The sequence below is a fragment of the Eleutherodactylus coqui genome, chromosome 5 (genome assembly GCF_035609145.1).
Source record: "Eleutherodactylus coqui strain aEleCoq1 chromosome 5, aEleCoq1.hap1, whole genome shotgun sequence".
NCBI lineage: Eukaryota > Metazoa > Chordata > Amphibia > Anura > Eleutherodactylidae > Eleutherodactylus > Eleutherodactylus coqui.
In genome coordinates this window covers 184,712,527-184,737,159 of record NC_089841.1, presented here as the reverse complement: position 1 = coordinate 184,737,159, position 24,633 = coordinate 184,712,527, and the positions used below count along the sequence as shown (strand labels likewise).

The window sequence follows — 24,633 nt, the reverse complement described above, 5'->3', positions numbered from 1 at the left end:
GTCTCCAGTGACATCTCTCTGCTCTCAGCTACTCATGCTAGCCGGGAGCAGGGAGATTTCAAGTTTCCTGGGCTCCCAGGCCTTCTGCACATTCACCCAACATTTTACGTCTGGCACACATGTGCAGAAGATGGCAGCAGGTCCTGGAAGAACCAGAACGCTGCGGGACATCGTGGATAACGGAAGGGAGTAGTTTCAGCTCCTCTCATGGATCCGATCCATGAGGAGAGCTGAAACTTTAACTTTCTATTTACTTTTATGCGATCGCTGTTACCCATTGGATAACGGTGATCGTGTGACCGAGGGTCGCATTTTGTGGCCCCTCATGACAGCTTCAGGCTCTCGGCCACAGCCCCTGCAGCTTTAATCCCCAGGGCTGGTGTGTTTTTACGGCCCTGGGGATTAAAGCCCAGCAAGCCAGGACATAAAAACACTATAGGCCAGTCACTAAGGGGATAACTAAGAAAATCTCAAAGGAGAACCAATATAAATCAGCGAAGTCTGATGGGTATCACTTCACTTATATCTGTTGAAGGAGTTTGGGCATGGGCTTTTTTTACTCACACAAATTCTGAAGTATTCCCAACAGGTCATTAATTGAGTATATCCGATGTAAAGAACACGTGGTAATTTCTGCAGGAAAGGAGTTGTTTTGCTGCAAAAGACATCATACATTACATCTCAGGCAGATACACAAATGATTAGAGTTGTGGCATGATAAGATGAACTGTCTTGTCACCTGAGGTCCTAAAAGGGGTTTCCATCTGTGTAGTCGGATAGGGTGAGATGGTGTCTTGTCATGACGCCAGTTGTATACGGGAAGGAACCCGTTCAGAACAAAAATAATAATTTACAAAAAGCGGAGTACTAAACAAAAATGAGACTAGTAGTCCTTTCCCCTGGAAAGTGTAGTGTGGTACCTCAGTGCAGATGTTGTAGATAGTGGGAATCGACTCCAGAAAGCAGTCTTAGATGGTAAAACACTTTAACACTTAATTAGCAGGGGAAGAGAGAGAGAGTTCTTTACTTTGCAGCAGGTGCACAACCTGAATTACATTTAAGTGAGCAGATGATGACAACTGACATAGAGAAACACTGTTCTTATATTTGAGAATTTAGGGCTGAATTTCCCCTGCTTGACCTCCTGAATTTACACTCTAGTTTCACTTCTCTGGCCTTTACTATTCAGATTTATTTGCTTTTTTCTTTGCAATTCCCAATAACTCCTTGCTGCTGTTTCTTCTGACTAAACTTTTCCTTTTCTCTAACTCTCCTTCGCTGCCTCTCTGTCCAACAAGCATAACTTGGCTTTGATACTCACACTTAATGTTTCACCTTCCCACCACACTGGCTGATCTTAGATGTTCCTTGACTCTCCTCGACTCTTCGCTGGACCAGACTGACTAAGCTTCTCCCCCTATACTTCTTATACCCTTTCTCTCACCCAACCTGTGTGATGAGACTATCCTCCAATCACAGGGACCCTGACAACTATTTAGCTAACTACCCAATCCCTGAGTTTGCTAGGGATTATGGACAGGCATGGCAGGAGGTTAGGGTGATTTCCCTGAATCATGCAGGGTTTGGTTACAGGAACATACAACTTTAATACATAATAAACCATTTAAAGGTATATACACCTATTTATGGAAAGTGGCCATAAAAGTGCTGTAGTATCCAACTCTGAAGTACTACACATGTGAATGGGATTTGATTTAATCCCATGTGCTTTGATAGTAAACTGTTCTGCGGCTTTTCCACAGTGTTTCTGCTGCCGTACATCCATAGCATTTCCACAATATGAGAATGTACCCTTACTCTGGCTATGATGGAAAGGTGTCAGATCATACAATGCATAGCAGTCTACTGCATATAGCCGTAGACTGGACAGAGTGTCCAAGCTTATTTCTGGCCATCCCCAAAAATCAAATGGATAGTACGAATAGAACTTCTATCCAGTAACTTTCATGTTTATGATCAAAAACACTTTTAGAAGTTGTCATAACAAGCCCTTAAGGAGTCTAACACCTGTGTACTAATTGTCTTCTCTGCAGGGAAATCCAGGAAATGAGAGATACATATTAGACTCACAGAAAATGAATAGTACATATGATGTGGAAACCTGAAGCAACATGCATATGGATTTCACTATTTGCCTTCTTTCTTTACTGTTTTGTACTGTATTACCTTGTGATTCATTTATCTTTTGTTGTTTTGAAATGACACCAGTTTCTGCAGATGGCCTCTTACAATCAGACCTGGTTTAGTCTTGTTGGCTTCAAAGTCAACTCCTTCCTTCTACAGTTATGTATTTTTTCAGCTCTTCTCCTTGTTTATATATTCTGCCTTCTGGGTAATATATTGACCATAATAATCTTAACTATAAATGAGCATCTTCAAACTCCATTGTATTTTTTCCTAAAAAATTTGGCAATCTTAGACATATGTCTTTCCTCTTGTACAGTTCCCAAACTGCTGGTCATCTTTATGAGCATGGATGAATATATATCATTTAGTGGCTGCATGCTCCAGCTCTATTTCTATGTCTCTGTTGGAAGCACGGGATTCTATATTTTGGTACTCCTGTCTCTTGACCGATACGTTGCCATTTGTCAACCCCTCCGATATAACACTCTTCTGCCCATCCAGTTATGCAGAAAACTCGTTACTTTTGCATGGGTATTGGGGTTTTTGGAGTTTATTCCAGTGATTTTTCTAATTTCTCAGTTAGATTGGTGCAGTAGCAGGGTTGTCATTGACCACTTCTTCTGTGATGGTTCTACATTAATACATGTCTCCTGCTCTAATACTGATATAGTTGAGAATATATTTTTTTCCTTTGCATCTATCACTATTTTAGTTTCATTTCTTCCCACATTGTCTTCATACTGTTTCATTATTTCAGCTGTTTTACGAATCTCATCATCTACTGGGAGACGGAAAATGTTCTCCACTTGCTCATCACACTCTATTGTTGTGTCAATTGCTTACGGATGTTGTATCTTTATTTATGTTCGCCCGGCAGGAAATGCCTCTAGCAGCCATGAGAAAACTGTGGCTATCTTCAACAGTATTTTAGCCCCGCTTTTACATCCATTAATTTATACCTTGAGAAACCAATCAGTGATACATGGTTTAAAACATATGTTAAAGTCAGTAAGAAGTGGCAGTTGCAAATAAAAATGCAATGTTTTCCTGTTTGCTTCAATATCTATGAATAAATAATATTTATTAATTTGTCACAAATGTTTCCCTTATATTGCCATGAAAGGTAAATGTATGCCATGTACATGTGGGGTGCGCCGGCCAGGATGTGAGGTGTTAGTGGTGGTAGAGTGGCGGCGGTGGCTCTGCGGCTTTCCTCATAAATGGTGGCAGCAGCCAACAGTGTAAAAATTTGTCTAGTTTGGCGTTTTGGTCTACCCATGGTCGGGTAGGGTATGGTGGTAAAAATGGTTGTTCGTGATGCCAGCCCGTAGGCCGAGACCTGTTCCGGGCAAAATAATAAGTAAAAATAGAAAATAAAAGTGGGATATAATCCTTTTTTCCTGGAGGGTGGTGTGGTACCTTAGTGCTGGTGTTAAAATGGTAAGAAGGGAAACTCCAGGAGTCAGGTTAAACAATAAAACATTGAAACAATTTATTTTCCGAGAGAGGTCTTTGATAAATATACTTCATACAATCTGCATTATTCTTCCTTGAGTTAGATGATTACAGGCAAGTACAGGGACAACCTCTGTACAGTGTACTTTGCAACAGATTCAGGTAAGTACAGGAACCCACATATGTACACCTTACTTTTTCTTTCAGCTTTGCTCTCTGGCTTAGTATATGTATATAGAGCTCAGTTTATTTCTCTCTCTTTGGCTCTTTTTCTTATCTATCAATTCTTCTTTTCCTATTCTTGCTGTTCTCCCAAACTATCTTTTCTTGTCTTTTCCACTCTGGAATACAATCTTCCCTCTTTGTACTCACACCTCATTGTCCTCACCCCACTGTCTCTCTCTCTCCTGCTCTGGTCTTTGCTTCTTCTCTCTTCAACTACTAAACTCCAACTCCTCGTCCCAACTCCACACAACAGACTGACTTCTTCTCTGACAGGAATTATTTCACCAACATAAAATGCACAATTTAAAGGCATATACACACATTTAGATAAAAGTGACCACATTAGCCCTTTTGTAGTGCCCAACTCTGGGACACTACACATGTACATCACAGAGGTATGGGTTGGATATGAAGAGAACTTCAGAGCCGAGCCCACTGAATACCCAGCTGGTGCCAGATGGCTTGGTCACATGTGATTATAATGTTATTTGGCATACTGCAATTTAGTTAGGCAGTTTAATTCTAGAGTAATGTGTACTATATTACCAACATGGTGCTCACCTCTCAAGGAAAATGGTGCAGGTACTTAACAGAAAAGTGGCACAAAATTAGGAAACTAAGTTCTGAAGAGGAAACCAATGGATCTAGGCCTCCCTGATGTTAGCCTATGTTATAATGATGTCAGGTTTTAATAGACTATAATGACATTAGGTTTTAATATTAGCTGATACTATTATATGAATAAAGTGAAAATAACATTTAAAGCTAATTTGTAATATTTCAATACAGGAGGCTGCTGTGGCCTACATTTCCAATGTCCCTCAGTAACCTGTGGTCATTATTTAATTGTAAGAAACGAAAGGAGGAACAAACAAACTTTAGTCAAAAATAGCAGGGGGTTTGAGGTTAGTGGGTGGCCTTTAGCTGGAGGAAGTTTGCTGTACTGTATCCTCTGTCAAGTCATGCCTCTGCTCTCTGACTCAAAATGTCACTTTGCAATGTCAAATGCAATGTTGTTCTATGCAGCTATGAAAGAAACATATGAGTAGTTTCAGGGCTGTAGCTAGAGGCTCAGAGGCTTGGGTGCAAAAGTTCAGCTAGGCCCCTCCATCTGTACCTGTACCCATACCTAAACTGTGCTAATTTACATACATGATCTAGCCCCTTGGCATAAGCTGTCTAAACATGACTCATTTCTTGGGCTCCTTGAAAATCTGTTTGTAGCCCCTTAAAGGAGATGTCCCGCGCCGAAACGGGTTTTTTTTTTTTTAACCCCCCCCCCCCGTTCGGCGCGAGACAACCCCGATGCAGGGGTTAAAAAAACCACCCGCACAGCGCTTACCTGAATCCCGGCGGTCCGGCGTCTTCATACTCACCTGCTGAAGATGGCCGCCGGGATCCTCTGTCTTCGTGGACCGCAGCTCTTCTGTGCGGTCCACTGCCGATTCCAGCCTCCTGATTGGCTGGAATCGGCACGTGACGGGGCGGAGCTACACGGAGCCGCTCTCTGGCACGAGCGGCTCCATAGAAGACTGCTGAAGACCCGGACTGCGCAAGCGCGGCTAATTTGGCCATCGGAGGCCAAAAATTAGTCGGCACCATGGAGACGAGGACGCTAGCAACGGAGCAGGTAAGTAAAAAACTTTTTATAACTTCTGTATGGCTCATAATTAATGCACAATGTACATTACAAAGTGCATTATTATGGCCATACAGAAGTGTATAGACCCACTTGCTGCCTCGGGACAACCCCTTTAAGCCACTTTCACATGGCGGTGAAATTGTGCGAGATGAGTGCGTTGCGAGATGCACAAATCACGCACGAATATGAACCCCATTCTTTTGGATGTGATGCGAACTGGTCTTAACACAAAAAGCCCTCGCATCCGTGGGGACATCGCACGTTGGCGAGTGTGATAACCGGCTGAATTTCACAGGACAATATCAGACTCACCCATGTGAAATTAGCTTAAGGCCGGCTGCAAGCAGACGGATTTGCATTGCGGAATCTGGAGCGGCAACCGTCTCCGTATTCTGCAGCAAATACTGCTCATAGCGTGCAATAGAAAAGCATTTTTCCCTGAACACGAGTGGAAATCAATTGTGATTTTCCGCTCGCGGAGGAAAAAAAATCGCAGCATGCTCTATTTTACGGCGGATTCTGCACGGACAGCTTTCATTGAACTGAATGGAAGCCGTCCGACCCACGTCCATAGACATTGGTGAAAGGTCGCTGGAAAAGCAGGGATTTAAAAAAACAAACAAACTGTTCTGCGCATGTCCGGACTGCGCCGTGCAGACCCTCCACAGTACAGAGAAGAAGAAGAAAAGCCAGGTACATGTGAACATCGGCCGTGTTCGTGTTTTTTGTTGCATTTCTAAACCACAATTAAACTCACATAAAAAAGCCACATGTAGATTCACACAATGCATGTTTTTAGTTTGTTTTTTTTAAACTGCATGCAAGTTTCTGATGTGTTTTTTAGTTGTCTGTAAAGTGTGCAATCATATACAGTATGTACCCAGATTATACCAGCTATACAGGAGATCTCCAGGTCATACCAGCATGCTCCATATTACTATATACAGGGAGAAGTATGTACATCTTCTGTATGCAGTGATTTTGGCCATGCTGGTGTGAGGACGGGTTCACATCTGCGTCAGAACTTCTGGTTGGAGATTCCGTCACAGATCCGGCACCAAATACCGGGCGGAAAGCTGTTTGGTTCCGCACAGAGACGAATCCGTTCGGCCGCGGGGATTCCCCTTTACTGCTCCTCAAACAGAACAGGAAAGCGAAATCCCCTAGTGCAGGCGAGAAATCACCTAAAACTGGGTATCTCCTTATATAATTATTTATGTACAGCTAATATAAGCTCTACATTCTGTATATAGTGATATCAACCATGCTGATATAAACTGGGCAAGAGTACACCAGCATGGTACATATCAGTGTATACAGGATGTATAACTTATACTAGCTGTACATATATAATTATATACAGGAGATTACTAGGTTATAACAGCATGCTATATATCACTATATACAGTTATATATAGTAGATGTATATCCCCCTGTATATAGTGATATGGACTATGCTAATGTAACCTAGAGATCTCCTGTATATAATTATATATGTTCAGCTGGTATAACTTTGACCAGCTATACATATTTAAGTACTCTCCTTTCTCTACTCACTTCGTGAGCGATGAAAGTCAAGGACCTTTTATCACATGACCACATCCGGCTCATGTGATTCACGTTGCTATGCAACCAAAGGTCCTGCTGCACTTTCATTTACTGGCTGCCAGACATCGCTCCGGAGGGGAGTAGAGAGGGGACCTAGCCCCTCCCCCTGCTAATCGTTGCCCATCAGTCACAAAAAAAATGTGACCACTCAGAACTGCAGTCTCTAAGTGGGAGGGCCACGTGCTGGGGGAGTCTGCAGCCTGTAATTGGCTTCTGACTCCCTGGGTAACTAACAACCCTTTCCTCTGCTAGTGCTGAACTGCGGCGCTGCCTCCCTCCTCCTCCCACACCCAGTCAGCTACAGTAATCACACGACCGATAGTGCCTGTAATGCACGCAATGTGCATTTTGTATATGGCGGGGCCTTCAGGCCCCCTCAGCGCAGGGGCCTGGTTGCCGTTGCGACCCCTCAGGATATGCCCCTGAGTAGTTTGCAAAGTGCAGTAATATAGTTGCACTATGTATATAGTACGAGGTTTTCCGAGATGTATAATTTACATTAAATCCAGCTTACTTGCCATAAAATGATGAATAGGCTTATAGTCACCTCTCCCCACTCCCACCGTGTTCCACACCACTGCTCTGGGTCTTGCATCTGATGTCACATTTACAGGCTTCCTCAACATTTTTATGGGAGGTCACAGGCACTGCTGTCAATAACAGAGCGCAGCGATCGGGTGTTGAGCTCTGTCATTGGCTGCAGTGCCTGCGACATCCCATAAACCAGGCAAAACTGTAGCCTGTACACAAACAGTGGGAGCAGGATCAATAGTCACCCAAAGCATGCATGGCTTTAAAGATGGTTGCATGTGTGGACTCCAGCAGGTCTCACAGGGCGAGAGGGCATTTCACAGGTCGGCAAGATCAACTAAGGACCAATGCCCATGGACGGATTATTGCTGCAGAATTCACAGATGCACTCCGCAAATTCTGCAGCAATGTCCGTCCATACACATGCCATGTTAAAGGATTCATCCCTGCCCATGAGTGGAAGTCAACTGTGACTTACCACTCGTGGGGAAGAATCTCAGCATGTTCCATTCTGTGCAGGGGGGGGGGGGGGGGGAAGGAAAAAATAAATAAATCAGTCGCATCGATGGCTTCCATTGCACTCAATGGAAGCTGTCCATCCTGCGGTGAGTCACAGCTGGCAGCGTCATGCCCCGACATGCTGCCCAAGACTCTCACCGTTGATCCGGACAGGTGAGTATAGGGTTTCTGGGGGGCGCTGGGCTGATTCTGCTGTGAGATTTCACAGTTGGAATCCGACCCAGCCATGGCCTTGAGGCCATAGGAGGATATTTCTCCTCCAGGCTTGGATGCCTGCACACTCCACTCCATTACTGGTATGCGAGTATGACAACATTTAAAAGTCTACTGTATAAAGCCTGTCACTTTGTTGTTGATATCCTGTTAGTTGTGATGGCATTCACAATTATGTATGTGTACATGCATGTATTTATTTGTGTCTGTAACAGAAGGCCTCTGAATGTACATTATGTGAAATGTATGTAAAGGTCAGCCTGTGTGTTCATGTATAAGATGAAACAGTGTTGCATGCAGTTCTATTCCGTCCTTTAAAATGGCAGACCGAATCTAAACAGACATCCAGTAATAAAAACAGTATCCAGAGAGAACCCCAGTTGTAACCAATTAGTCAAAAGAAGATCATAGTTGCAAACTTTGGCCTCTGTATGACTAGGTTTCTATTCATTTGTGTTATTTTTGGAGGACAGAATAGCATTTTTTGACTACACCATTATCTCTTTCAAAAATAACTGAGATGAAGGGAAACCTAGGCCGGTAAAGAGTTTGCAACTTTGTTCTCTGATTAATTAGAGTCAATGATTCCAATAGGGGTTCTGTTTGAAATGGTTTTTGGCGATTCAGACAGAACCAGGGGATGGAAATGGTGAATAGCAAATGAAGTTATGACACCATTTTTGACCATTTTATGACTTGCATCTTCCAGTTTCTAGCAAAGTTCCCGTCTGCATACTCCAACTTTAATTCTCAGTTTTCCATTAGCTGGTGGGTGGAGGTTAGCTGCTATGATGCCTCCCATATACAGCACACGTAGAGAATAGGAAATCCTGCTCTCCTAACTCAGAAAAGCAGCAACAGCAGCATGGCGGATATTATTGGAAAAGACTGACTACACTACCCGGATGTGGCAGTTAAAAGTAAACTATCACTCGTTGCCACCCAATTCCTGAGGAGGCAGGTGATCAAAAACGCTTAAGTGATTGCAAAAGACCTGCAACAAGATTTGGTGGCAGCAAGCACTAAGATTTCAATTGCACCGTAAGGCTCATATAAAATGCTGAAGGTTTTCCTGACCAAACTTTAATAGCTACACACCTCTACTGATCCAAAAGCACAAGAAAAGTTGGCTCCAATATGCTGAAAGCCATAAAACAGAAATCTGAGAAATAACATCAAACTGTGCAGAATCCCAGAAACCATCCTCCCTCCAGACCTCCAAAACACGGTGATAACTATCTTTAACAAAATTCTGACACAACCTGAGTCCATGGAGATCCAGTTGGACAGAATTCATAAAGTCTAGGGCCCAGTTCACCCTGATTCCACTATCGCAAGAGATGTCCTGTGTAGAATACATGTTTTCAGAGAAGGATGAATTCATACAACGCGCCTGGAGAACAAGCCCAAAACACCACTGTACAGCTACTGCCTGACGTCTCCCGCAGAACCCTGGGAATGAGACATCTACTAAAAACTCTCCTTAACCAGCTTCGTGAAATGGGAGTGCCCTTTAGATGGGGCCATCTGTTTTACTTTGTGATAAGGAAAGATGGGACTACCTTTTACCTGCACTCGCCGAAACATGCAAGAGTACTAGAGCATTTCCTAGGAGCAGAGTACTTCCAGACTGGCTGGAGTTCACTCTGCTTATAATACAGCAACATTCCCTCCCTCTATGAAAATCCGACACACATCTTCTGGGTCCTGTCGTCTAGGTGGAACCAACAGATTTGGACCTCGGGGACCCTGCCCCAATTCTTCGGAAGAGTAGCGGACATTATCCGAGAAGTTCAAAGGCTTCCTTTACTGTGCAGGTTCGGAGATTGGGCCTAACACATGCGACACTCCGTCGCACACAGAAGAAGAAAGACGTATGATGATTGTCTTATAGGCTTTTCTGTTGCTTTCTCTCCAATTCTGCTCTGCTCTCTACAGCTTTCACCCAGAGGAGGGACTCATCTTACACTTAAAGGGCTTTTGACCCAAGATGGGCGAGAAGTACCTTCTCCTTTCCAGATGACTTTTCTCCCCACAGATTGTGATGCTTCCTAACCAAACATTCTGGAGGTCTATGGATGGCCCAGGAACAGCCCCTGATGTCTGCTTGAACACCTCCCCAAATAGTTTAGTGTCATGTGGGTCGCCTTAGTCATAACCGGGCTGCTCAGGATTCACTAGTGTGAATTCTCTCACTTGTGACTTCCTTCCTAGACTGGTCTAGTCGAGAGCTGACCCTGACTTCAGGGGTCCATGCTCTTTGCTTACCCCCTACCCAGTCCCTGTCTAATGCACTGTCTCTTTTTGTCCGCCACTTTCACTAAACCCTCGCGTTAACCTTTATGTTTTGCTCCCTTGTTGTTTCTCATACCGCCATCTTTTTTTTTTTTTTTTTGCTTTCTCTCTCTCCTGATAGCTGGGAATTATCATGAACACCATCCCCCTAACCACACTAAATACCCATGGCCTCAACCAACTGGAGAAAAGGTCCTCCCTCTTCTGACTGCTTTGGAGTAGGATGGTCCAGATGATACAGGAAACCCACTTCAAGGAGGTGTTGGTGCCTGTTCTTCGCCCCCCCCCAAATACCCAGATGCCTATCACAGCAGGTACCATAGGATGACAGCGAGAGGTGTGAGTATACTAATCTCCTGGAGGGTGTGGGAGATGTCTGAGAGGTTCGACATTTTGTCTGTATTTTTATCAACTGTGAAGATGCTATATTGTGTCTCTAATCTAATCCTCTGGGGGAAGGGAACATCGCCCCCCACCTCCACAAGAATTGAAGGAGCAGTGCTTTGTGTCCATATACTGGTCAAACCGGTTCTAACTGGCAGAGAACTACTTATCTAGGAATGTCTTTGTGTAGAGGGACAGGAAATGGCTGGCTAGAAGAGAAAACACAGGAAGTATTTCCTTCGGACAACACGTCTAGAATGAATAGAGCATGCTCAAGGGAAGCTCCTCCCAGGTGAATGATCTCACAGCTACCTCACAGATACCACCCTATGAGAATGACCTATCAGCACACAAAATAATGTAACTGTATCCTAATTTACCTAACTTCCTGATTTGAAACCTTATATAAACTTTTACCCACCTAAATAAAGACGGACTCTTTTGGGACACATGATGCAAGATGTGTGGTCTTTGAAAGGCTCTCCAGGCCTGTACATTATTCTTATCTAATATGGCACCCACAGTATATCGAACAGCGAAAATTGTGCTAACAAGGGAGAAGGTACCATGGCAACCACTAGATCAGTGCACAGACAGAGAGTGGAGATATCTATTTGTGAAGGGGAAATTAGTAGGATGCACATACATTTTTACAAATATTTATCTACCAAACTCCAACCAGCTTTCTGCATTGGACAGAATTCTAAACCAATTAGAAAAGTCCTCAGATGGTACCCTCCTGGTAGAGGAAAATTTTAACCTAGCATTAGGACCCCTTTCTGATATCTTGAGAAGAACTTCCCACATGGCTTTCGCATCTCTTAGATGCATCAAATGCCTTCTTCTGTCAAATCAACAAAAGGATGTGAGGCGCACAGCCCATGCAAATTGGAGAGGCTATAACATTTTATTCCCCTGTCCACAACATTTATTCAAGAATAGATTATTTTTTCATCCAACATGTGGACCTCCCAGATATTTACTCATCCACAATCGACCCTATCATATATGCTGACCAGGCCATGTTACATGCCTTGCTGACTTTCCCAGCAACTCTAGCTAGACCCTGGAATTAGCGCTTGAATGAGTCGCTACTTAATTACATTAGTGAGTCACTGTTAGTGAGTCAATTTACACAGACCTAACTCGCTACTTTGACGAAAACCTACTGGGAGATACCTTACCAATTACGATCTGGGCGGCACACAAATGTGTGTCGCCCAGACATGAAACACAACACACACAAAAAAAGATCCCACAAATTGGCAACCATCAATGACCAAGATAGGATTGCAGCCGAATTGACGCAGTGCTACTGTGAGTTGTACAATCTGCTCCTACCCCAGGGACACATGATCATGCTACTTGGAGTAACCCAATCTAAAATTACCTGCAGAGATCAAGCCTGCCTGTGGTATTCCTGGTATCGGCAAGTGCACTTGATGGTCCAATTTCAGGAGACGAATCGCAAGTTTGTGCTATGCGATGCGATAAACAAGGAGGCTCCATAGGGAAATATGAGCTCCAAAACAATTGCAAACGGCGGCTGTATAGAGCATTCCACAATTTTGTAGTCTTGCAATGTAGCAGGCTACAAAACATCACTTGTGTGGAAGAACCCATAGTAAAGTATGGGCTCTACATACATGCAATTTGTAGCAATGTCACATCGCTACAAAATCGTGTGAAAAAATCATCCATGTGGAAGCAGCCTAATGTGCATCAAGAAAAAGCCATGTGTAAATACAGTCTAACGATGCTATTACACGAGCACTAGTGGCTACTAGTGGCAAGTACTCACGTCTTTTCAACAATTGTAAGGCTGCAAATGCGGTTGTAGCCTTACACACCATTAAGGCTGGTGTCACATGTGGGTTAGCACATTTACGAGCGCATTTGTTCACTCGTGTGTGTTTTGCTGTGCTTTTTGCATGGGCAAAAAAACACGTAACCATGCTCCCATTCATTGAAATGAGCAGTTAGGGTAATTAATTAGTTCAATATATGCTCTTTCCCTCCACAAATGTGCGGGAAAATAGAACGTGCTGCGCATTTTTTGCCCAAATAAAATGAGTGTGGAAAATACACTTATGTGAATGAAGCTAATTAAATCAATGGATTCTATTTTCTGTATATTGTGCACGTAATTTTTTTGTGCAAATTATGCTGTGCAAATATGTTCATGTAAATCCAGCCTAACGCTTGTGTAATAGCTCTAAATGCTGTGTTACACAGCCTTCCTTTCTTATAGCACACTGGCAGCAGGGCAGGCAAGCACCTCTAATGTATGTTGGCAAGCTCCATCCACCCACACGGCTTAGCTACATAGAAGTCAAAGGGGCCAACTCCATGTCTGAGCACATCCACATGGGAACTGATATACTCTTTGACCATCATGGACAACTGCTGTCTGTGAGGGTGCATTCACATGAACGTATATCGGCTCGGTTTTCACGCCGAGCCGATATACGTCCTCTTCATCTGCAGCGGGGGGAGCCTGGAAGAGCCAGAAGCAGGAACTGAGGCACCCGCCCCCTCTCTGCCTCCTCTCCGCCCCTCTGCACTATTTTCAATGAGAGGAGGTGGGATGGGGGCGGGGCTAAGGTCCGTGAATTAGCACCGCCCCTGCCCCGCCTCTCCCCATTGCAAATAGTGCAGAGAGATGGAGAGGAGGCAGAGAGGGGGCGGGAGCTCAGTTCCTGCTTCTGGGCTCTTCCAGCCTCCCCCCCTGCACATGAGGACAACGTATATCGGCTCGGCGTGAAAACCGAGCCGATATACGTTCGTGTGAATGCAGCCTAACTGTGATGCTATACTGTGTTGTGGCAGCCTGCAATGCACTGAAATAACTATGCCACATCTCTTAGACTTTCCTTGCCAATGGCTCTTGGTGCTGCTGTGGCAGGTGCCTACCTGTCTGCCATGAGACAGAGAGCTCAATCCATTGCAGATGCGTTCCCGCTGCCATGGGGAAAAGCTCTATTCAAACTTCTAAACAGTCTATCCAGGCATTGCTAACTTCAGAGATCCCTCTCTACTAGAGTTGAGTGAACATACTCTGCCGAGCTTGATGCTCATTCGAGTATTAGCGTCAGCATCAAGCCGTGTTCGACCCCGCCCCAGTTTTTGGCTCCTCCACGCTGTTACGCGCCTGTTTTGGCCCCTCCCTGCCGTGCCGCAGCCCGTGTCATTGGCAAATTTTTTGTCTGGCAGGCAGAGGGAGAGAGAGACGAACTTAGGAAAAAATAAAAAAAGCTTGGCTCCTGGCGGCCCACATACAAAAATGCTCGAGTCTCCTTTACGAAAAGCTCGACTCGAATAATGTGGACCCGAGCATTTGGGTACTTGCTCATCTCTACTCTCTACTGTTAGAATATGGAATGTCCTTTACATGAACGCTGCCTGCTCCTCCTCTTTCTCTTTGTCCTCTTCTTCTTCCTCCTCCCGGCCTTCCTCCTCTATATTTTTCCAATGGGTGGAGAAACATGTCAGAGAAGATGCTCTGCTTTTTTGCTTAAAGCCATCCTCTCTACAGTGTTGAGTAATGGCAGACTGGCCTGATAGTTGGGAGAATGGTATATATTCCCCCTCCTGTGACAATATGTCATTGCCCCTCCAGCAGGCGGAAAACACGGATGGTCATACTGATGTATGCATTATAATGACTGACCTTTTTGATCGCTTCCTCAAACCAAGCTACAATGGCACACACATCTCAGATCTGTAACCACTCCACAGTTCTCAAGTGGCCAACCTCTATAGCACATCTGCTAACACCTTCACCATCTGCCACTCCATGATGGCTCTCTGCTGCTGGCTTAGCCTCTGCAACATATATAATGTAATGGAATTCCACCATGTAGGCAGGTCACAGATGAGGCAGTTTTGCGGCAGCCTAAACTGTCACTTCACCTCTGCCAGATTAGAGGTGACTTAGTGTAAACTCTTAAAGTGCAAGCACAGTTTCCTGGCTCTTTCCAGTAGTGGATGTAAACCTGGGCAATTGGTTAGGAAGTGCTGCACTACCAGGTTCATCAAATGGGCCAGCAAGATATGTGTGTGTAAGATGTACTAGGGGAAGGGCTACCAGCAGGTTGGCCCCCTTGTCATACACAACTTTGCCTAGCTTCAGCCTGGTCCTGCAGATGAGTTTTAGCACAGCATAGTGCCATTTCCCTTGTACAGCACTATATTGAGGATGGGTTTTGTGAGATACCGGTATTGGTATCGCTTGATCACTGAGCTCTGTCATTGGCTGCAGCAGCCTGTGAGGTAACATACATAGGCTGTTGTAGAATTAAGCAAGACTTGACATTGGAGACCCAGAGTAGTTGCGCTGGATGCAGCAGGGAACGAGAAGAGGCAACTATATCCATGTTTATTATGTAGTTATGGGGAACATGTTTTTGAAATAAAAAAAAAAAGGCCAATCCTTTAGGCAGCTTCCACACAGGTGACTTTATCGCACAATTTTGTCACAATGCGACAGTGCTACAAATCGCATGTATGTAGAGTCCATACTTCCCTATGGGCTCTTCAATACGAGCGATGTTTTGTAGCCTGTGGCATGTGCTATACAGCTGTGATTCGCAATTTTTTGTAGCTCATGTTTTCCTATGGAGCCTACCTTTCTGTTACATTGCATGAAAATGCAGTTTTTGTGCGGCGCAAGGTAACCTTTCCAGGAGGAAATCCTACTATAAAAGACCGACCTGCAGTAAAAAAAACAAAGAATGCATCACCTAAGAAGCGCTGTCATCTCTGGCGCAGGTCTCTTCTTCACCTCCGGCATTTACCTTCAGTCTTCTGCCAGCCCTTTCTGGATTGGAGGATCAAAATTCCTGCCTCCAGGAAGGTCTGGCTGTGATTGATTCTCAAGCGCCTTGGGTTAGCCAATGTCAGCGATCGATGAACAAATCACAGCCATTTAATACTGAATGAATGGCTGTGATTAGTTCGAGTGCCGGCTCTGGTTGGCTGAGCCACGGCATTCGTGAACCAATCATCGCTAGCCCTTCCTGGAGGCAGGGATTTTAATCCCCAATCTAGGAAGGGCTGGCAGAGACCTGAAGATAAGTGCCGCAAGTGAAGAAGGGACCTACACCAGAGATGACAGTTCTTCTTAAGTGATGTATTCTTTTTGTTGTTTTTTAATACAGCTAGGTCTTATTTTCCAGGTAGGGCTAATATTTCAAGCCCCCCTGACACCTCCAGAAATCCTTGCACATGGTGACTTTGTAGCAACACGTGCGAGTTTGTAGCAACATGAAAAAAAACCCAACACTGATGCGATATCACTGCGATTTTCTTGCGGCGATATCACGTCACCCATGTGGAAGCAGCCTTAAGGCTAAATTGATCCAGTGCATAAAAAAAAAATACAAGAAAAGTTTAAAAAAGTTAGATCAGACAAATAAAATTTGTAGTTACATCCTCCTTTGTATCTCTTCTTTTATTAGAAGTTAGTGTTTCTCTGTTAGAGTAATATGATCAAAACTATCACCATTAAAATCATTCCAAGAGCTCATTGTAGTAAGTTTCAGAAGTTCCCTAATCAGTCCCCTGGCATATAAAGTTTCTATTTTCATCTCTCATAGGGGAAAACAAAAGGATTTATATGTGTCATCCGCACTATCTTCCCAATCACTGTATCTTCTTGCAGCATGGGTTATGTAAATCATGTGAAGCTAGGTGATTTATGTATTTTCTTTAATGCCATCTTTTATGTCCGTCTCATGTAGTAGACATCAGTTTTGATTCATTGACACTGTAAGAATTATGAAAGTCTTACTGATGTGAACATGATTTCTTATAATCTGACTTATTTTGTTCTTGCTGGCTTTACACTTAATCCTGCCCTGAAAATGACCGCAGTTACTATTCTAATTCCAATTTATACTCTATCGCTTATTGGAAACCTTTTGACCATCCTGACCACAAGTATAGATCAGCATCTACAAGCACCAATGTACTTCTTCTTAAGAAGTTTAGCATCTTTGGACATCCTTTTCATCTCTTCTACAGTTCCCAAGCTCTTGTCTATGTTGGTGAGTTCTGACAAAGCTATCAGCCTGAACGGCTGCCTTCTACAGCTATACATCTATGTCTCTGCAGGTGCCACAATTTTTCATACTTTAGGACTGTTATCAATTGATAGGTATTTAGCAATCTGTCATCCTTTACGGTACAGCACAATTATAACCAGTCGGGTCTGCTGGAGAATAGTTGCTTGCACATGGATATTTGGGTTTTTGGAGTTTATCCCAGTTATTCTTCTCATGTCTCGCTTACATTGGTGCAGTGGAAACAATGTTATTGATCACTTCTTTTGTGATACTTCTGCAGTTTTACATTTATCCTGCTCAGCTACTCATGTGGTTCAAATTGTATTTTTTTCTGTTGCTGTTTGTGCAATTTTAAGCTCATTTATCTCAACAATTTTCTCTTATGGTTTCATAATATCATCTGTCTTCCGTATTGCATCATCTGATGGTAGAAAAAAGACATTCTCCACATGTTCTTCACACTTTATTGCTGTTGTGATCACTTATGGAAGTTGTATTTTTATTTATATTTGTGGGGCAGGAACTGCTCCTTCCAAAAGTGGGAAAACTGTGGCTATCTTCAACAGTATATTAGGTCCCTTCCTACATCCATTCATTTATACCTTGAGGAACCAAATCGTTGTGACTAGCTTAAGACGCGTGTTTGGAAGACCGATTAATTCCGTGAAATAGAGATACCAACTAACTTTATGAGCTAACTATATAAATTTTAGATTTTTTTCCCTTAAATGTAAAAGCACATTAATTGTAATTTATTTACTGTGTGTAGTTATGACTTGGTTATGGCACATTGGACACCAATTTTGTAAAGCGCAGCCCCTTCTACAGAAATTGCCAGAAAGAATACTGATGAAACAAATGGAAAGTAGAAGATAAAAAGAACAAAAGACAACAATAAAAGCAATGATTAAGAGCAATAATAAACTAAATAGATTTTAACTCTTTGAATAATGCTACTAGATACAATAAATTCATGATAGTATTCATGAAACACTATCGGTACAATAAATAAAATATATAACTAAAAAAACAATATATATTTATAATAATTAAACAAAATATCATAGTGATAAAAAAAATGTGCAGGTCTGCTGTTGGATTATCCATAAACTTCAGTGCCCGGTTAGGGAGCAATTAATATCTATGTAAAATAAAGCATAAATACTAATGCTAAACCAAATTATTTGCGATATTTATGTATAATATAACAATAAATAAATGAAGTACAATAAATACTTTTCTTCTGTCCTGCGAATGGTAAAAACAGAGATAGTAACTAGAGATGAGCGAACACGTTCGGCTCCGCCCCTTTTTCGCCCGAACACCGAACTTTGCGAACACTTCAGTGTTCGGGCGAAAAAGTTCGGGGGCCGCCGTGGCAGCGCGGGGGGGTGCGGCGGGGAGTGGGGGGGAGAGGGAGAGAGAGAGGGCTCCCCCCTGTTCCCCGCTACTGCCGCCCGCGCCGCCGCGCATCTCCCCGCCCCCCGGCGGCACCCGGACACTTACGCGCGAACACTGCAGTGTTCGGCAAAGCCGGTGTCCGGGTGCGGATGTGTCCGTAACGGACACGTTCGCTCATCCCTAATAGTAACATATTTGGAAGTTTTATAAATTTATGAAAAAAAATAAAATAATAATAATAATAGAAAATACTTACTATTATTTTTTTTATATAAAATTCCAAATTTTATGGCGCTCTGCTCCAACTCCTTCCAAATTTATCATGCATTTTATGCAGTCACTCCATTAAATTTTAATATGGCCATTATATTATTTTAAGAACTATCCCTGATTATTTTATGTTCCAGATGTTTACTATCTCTGTTTTTTACCATTCCCAGTATAGAAGAAAATATATTTATTGTACGTTATTTATTTATTGTTATATTATACATAAATATGGCAAATTATTTGGTTTTAACACTAGTATTTATGTTTTATTTTACATAGCTATTGTTCCTAACCGGACACTGAAGTTTATGGATAGTCCAACAGCAGACCTGCTATTTTTTGTTTTTATCACTATAATATTTTATTTAATTATTAAAAAGAAATATATATATTGTTTTTTTAGTTATATATTTTATTTCGTTTGCTAAAAATATTTCATGTATGTATTGTATCTTATAGCAGTATTCGAAGAGTTAAAATCAATTATTATTGCTCTTAATTATTGATTTTATTTTTGTCTCTTGTTCTTCCAACCTTCTACTTTCCATTTGCTTTATTAGCATTTCCTTCCGGCCATTTCTGAAGTAGGATCTTCAAAACATGTTATTTGTGCTGGCTATCATTTAATTAATAAAGAAGGAATTGGGTTAATCCCTTTGCTTTTATGTGCTTTACATTACAAGCATTGCGCCCACGGTCCATCATTTTCTCCTTTTTACAATTCATCATTTCTATACCCTGTTGCCTGTGGTGATGGTAATTGGACTGGCAGCACCCTACTAACTATTCTTCAAAAAACTATTCTGAATATTAATAGGAGTCGCTCCACCCTTTTCTTCTCTTTGCTATGAACAAGTGGCATTTGAATCTGACACCATGACTATGAGGGATTTCCTACCAATATGCCCGTGTTTGTACCTGCCTGACATTTTTATTTGTTGTTATAAATTTGTTTTAATGTCATTAATAAGGTATGAGATGTTTTAAGCATTATTGATTTTTCTTATATAGTTTGTCTCCAGCATATGTTTTATTGGTAAGCTAAAGTTGCATAGTGGTAATTTAAATATTTAGATATGTTTTCTTTTTTATTATGAAAGAAAAATATGAATGTTTTGCATTATAAGAGTGCTCTTATAGATGCAAATTGCAGCGTTTCAACCGAACAGTCCAAAAAATGAATTCCCGGAGGCATTTCCTAGTGATGCATGTGACTTAAGGCCCTTTTACATGCAAAAATAATATTCAAAATGACTGAAAGATTGAAAGATTTAGCGATCTATTGGCATATAGTGTTAATGGCCGATAACACTTTATTTTCTTCATAGCATTACATCATACTGCATTCTGACAGGCAGCCTACCAAGCTACCCCACGGGGACGGCTTGATGGGCAGTCTGCCAAGACATCCATGGGGCCTTTCAGAAGGCTCCCGGCTGCCATGACGCCTGCATGGCTCCCCCAATCTCACCACGGGGGGGCTGTACCGGACCCCTGAACATCGGTCAGGGGATTTAAATGACAGCCTGACAGCGGCATTTAAAGGGTTAATAGCCGCAATTGGCTGTGTGGACGATTGCAGCTATTGCCCGCGGGTGTCAGCTGTTATATACAGCTGATGCCCGCACTGTATGGAGGGAAATAGCGGCGCTATCTCCCTCCATACACGTCCTGCAATGGCAGGATGTAAAAAGACTATTAGGCCATCACTAAGGGGTTAATATCTGTATGCATGAGTTTTCTGAGTGGGGTTTCTGTCGTTTATAGATGTAATTGGTGATGTGTTTGGTGTTTGTGTAGGTGATCAGACATGAGGTGTGAACAGTTACCTGTTATGGGTAAATGTTTCTTATCTGTTGGTGCATGTGAATGGTGTCATTTCTCTTACCAGTTACAGCTAGCCAGGCCCCTAGGTTTCAGTATGGACTTGTCCTTATTGGGACGATAATCTCTATTGTAGTCAGGTCTCCTGAGGTTAAGTTGTCCTGTTAGAGTAGGGACTCATAAGACAATATGGACCCTTGCCGTGGGCTTGTGAGCTTAAGTATTTGGCCAAAATATGAACCAATACCTTGTACGTATTTTAGCTATTCCATCTGCTTATGCATGTTGGTATTCTAGGTAAGTGTTTTGGTGTTTTTTAGTCGTTGTTGGATTTCTGCTCGCAAGTCCCATTTGCAGTTCCTTTTGTTATCGTATTAAGCGTGTATGCACGTTCCCCTATCCCAATCATTTCCCTCCAACCCATATTTGGGTTGAGTTCGGGTAGGCTGTTTCCCCCATGGCCTTCGTGAACATGTTAGTTCTTTTTATCATTGCTTAAAGTGTAGCTAAATTTTCAGGTGATTTTTCAGTATAATGCTAAGCTCACATTTACCCACCCTTTCTGTCCCCAGGTTTTGTTTGAATTGCCAAAAACAGTATCGAGAGAGAACCTCAGTTGGAACGAATTACTCAGCATTATGCAGGCTCTTTGGAGTTATTCAAATTCTGTGGTATGGAAGCAGTAAAAAGAACCTTTAAGAGGAGGAGATTGGAGAAAGTTTGTCCTCAGCAAAGAGGCATTCTGGATATTGAAATTGGAAACTGTTTACCAGTGGGTTTAAACTTTAAAAATGATTTGCTGTATACAGTATGTATTAAAGAGGAAGAGATAATGAAAAATGTGCTCATATGATTTAAATGTATAATCATTGATCCGTAATTGATTTTAAGGGCTCACTCACACGGGCGCATCGGCACACGTACACCGTGTGACGGAGCCCTTCCTGCAGGAAGAAGACAGACTACCTCAAGACGGACGTCTCTCTGCAGCACTGAAGAAAGAACACATGACCGGCAATGAAGCCGATGCGCCCGTGTGACTGAGCCCTAAGGGGGAGTTCCATTTATGATCAAGAAGTGTCTTTTGAAACGTGTCTAAGCATAGACATGGTGTTACACAATAACTACCACTTTAGAATTTTATGGATTTTTTGGAATAAAAGAAGAATAAAGTGTTTTTATGAAACCAGCTTTTCTCCATTGTTGTTGCTACCCAGAAAGAATCCCCGTTGGAACCAATTAGTAGAGATGAGCGAGCACCAAAAAGCTCTGGTGCTCGTTACTCGAGTCGAACTTTCAGTGAGGCTCGAGAGTTCGTTTCAAGTAACGAACCCCATTGAAGTCCATGGGCGACTCGAGCATTTTTGTATATCGCCGATGCTCGCTAAGGTTTTCATTTGTGAAAATCTGGGCAATTCTAGAAAGTGATGGGAACGACACAGAAATGGATAGGGCAGGCAAGGGGCTACATGTTGGGCTGCATCTCAAGTTCCCAGGTCCCACTATTAAGCCACAATAGTGGCAAGAGTGAGACCCCCCCACCCCCGCACTGTCAGCATAAAGATCATTCTCCTCTGCCACAGCTGTAACAGCTGTGGCAGAGAAGAACGATGTTAGCCTATTGAATTCAATGGAGCCGGCAATACAGCTGGCTCCATTGAAAGCAATGGGCTGCCGGCGATCGCCGGATGAATTGTCGGGAAGGGCTTAAATATATAAGCCCTTCCCTGCAATTCATCCAGAAATGTGTAAAAATAAAAAATATATATATACTCACCTGGTCCCGGCAGACGGAGTTCAGCGCGGCCAGCGGAAGTCCTCCTGAACTGCTCTGAACAGCTGTGAGTAGTATTCAGCAGCCGGGGATTTAAAATCCCCGCCTGCTGAATGAGCTGCCTCTAATTGGTCACAGCCTGACCAATCAGAGGCAGATTCCACTCACACACCCATTCATGAATTTATGAATGGGTGAGTGACTGCTGCCTCTCATCTGATTGGTCCCGCTGAGCCAATCAGAGGCAGCAGTCACACACCCATTCATAAATTCATGAATGGGTGTGTGAGTGGAATCTGCCTCTGATTGGTCAGGCTGTGACCAATTAGAGGCAGCTCATTCAGCAGGCGGGGATTTTAAATCCCCGGCTGCTGAATACTACTCACAGCTGTTCAGAGGAGTTCAGGAGGACTGCCGCTGGCCGCGCTGAACTCCGTCTGCCGGGACCAGGTGAGTATATATATATATATATTTTTTTTTTTTACACATTTCTGGATGAATTGCAGGGAAGGGCTTATATATTTAAGCCCTTCCCGACAATTCATCCCGCGATCGCCGGCAGCCCATTGCTTTTAATGGAGCCGGCTGTATTGCCGGCTCCATTGAATTCAATGGGCTAACATCGTTCTGCCGGGACAAGGTGAGTATATATATTTTTTTTTTACACATTTCTGGATGAATTGCAGGGAAGGGCTTATATATTTAAGCCCTTCCTGACAATTCATCCCGCGCTCGCCAGCAGGCCATTGCTTTCAATGGAGCCGGCTGTATTGCCGGCTCCATTGAATTCAATGGTCCCGGCTGTATTGCCGGCTCCATTGAATTCAATGGTCAGTGCTCGTTTAATCGAGACGAGTACCGTGTGGTGCTCGTCTTGAGTGACGAGCATCTCGAGCACCCTAATACTCGAACGAGCATCAAGCTCGGACGAGTATGCTCGCTCATCTCTACCAATTAGTTAAAAGTTTATCATATTTACAAACTTTGGCCTCTGTTTGACTAGGTTACTATTCATTTGTGCTATTTTTGGAGGACAGAATAGCATAGTTCACTACTCTATTCTCTCTTTCAATTATAAGAGAAATGAACGAAAACCTAGACAAATGGAGACTTTGTAATTTTGTTCTCTGATTAATTAATGAACAAAGGACAATATTTCAGTGGTCGATTAATCAAAGAACTGTTATAGTTCTTTAAATCTGTTGAAGAGTATGCACTTAATGCGTCTTCCGATCACTCACAGTTTGCAGAGCAGTCCTTTTAGCTCTTTCCTCATAGTGACTAAAATCTCAGTGGTTCAAATCCTATTTCCAACAGTAAACACAAACACAGTCTAACTTACAAGCATGAGTGGAGGATCACAATTGGGTGGAGAACATAATCCATGCCAGTGACACTTGGTAATTAAGCTCAGAACAAAATTCCAACTTTTCTTTCAACAACATCATTGCTCTGGACACAGCGACTTCGCTGCATCCAAATCACAGGATCGACCACTTCCCAGGTTCCAGTTGGTGGAAGAGTCCATAGAAGTCTATAGACTGCAACATAAAAGCACTCATATGCCTCAAAGTGCCTAAAAATGATGCCCTACCTTCCTTAGGGTCAGGCCTGAGTGTCCTCCAGCTGGTCCTGCCATCCACAGAGAATAGCTGAGGTTTGAGATGGATAGAATGTCCTTTCTGGAGACCCCTCCTATGCTTCTAGACCTATATTATCCCCCTCCTCCTCTTTCTCTTTGTTCTCTTCTTCTGTCTCCTCCTGGCCTTCCTCTATATTTTTCCCATGGGTGGAGAAACTTGTCATAAAAAATGCCCTGCTTTGTCGCTTAAAGCCATCCTTCCTGCAGTGTTGAGTAATGGCAGACTGGCCTGACAGTTGGAAAGGAATGGTATACCTTCCTCCTCCTGTGACTATATGTCTTTGTCCCTGAAACTCCGTAACGTCTGCTCCAGCAGGCAGACAACAAGGATGGTCAAACTGATCACTGCCCTTTTTGATCGCTTTCTCAAAAAAGCTAAAACTGTACACACATCTTTGATCTGCAACCACTCCACAGTTATCAAGTGCCCAACCTCCATACTGCATCTTCTAACGGCATTCACCATCTGCTACTCCATGATTGCCCTCTGCTGCTGGCTTAGCCTCTGCAAAATATATAATGTTGAATTTCACTGTGTAGGCAGGTCACAGATGACAGTTTTGCAGGAGCCCAAACTTTTGCTTCACCTCTGACAGATTAGAGGCAGCTTGGTGTGAACTCTGAAAGTGCGAGCACA

The 24,633-nt window shown here is 43.0% G+C and overlaps 1 protein-coding gene across 1 annotated transcript in view; it reads right to left on the bottom strand.

Annotated features, from left to right (window-relative positions):
- The window catches only part of LOC136628203 (platelet glycoprotein VI-like), a 90,633-nt gene extending 66,661 nt beyond the window's left edge, over positions 1-23,972 (bottom strand). The window contains exon 1 of the mRNA XM_066603924.1: positions 23,949-23,972. The gene's annotated coding sequence lies outside the window, so the exon portion shown is untranslated. The remainder of the gene's footprint in view (positions 1-23,948) is intronic.
- Positions 23,973-24,633: the final 661 nt, after the last annotated feature.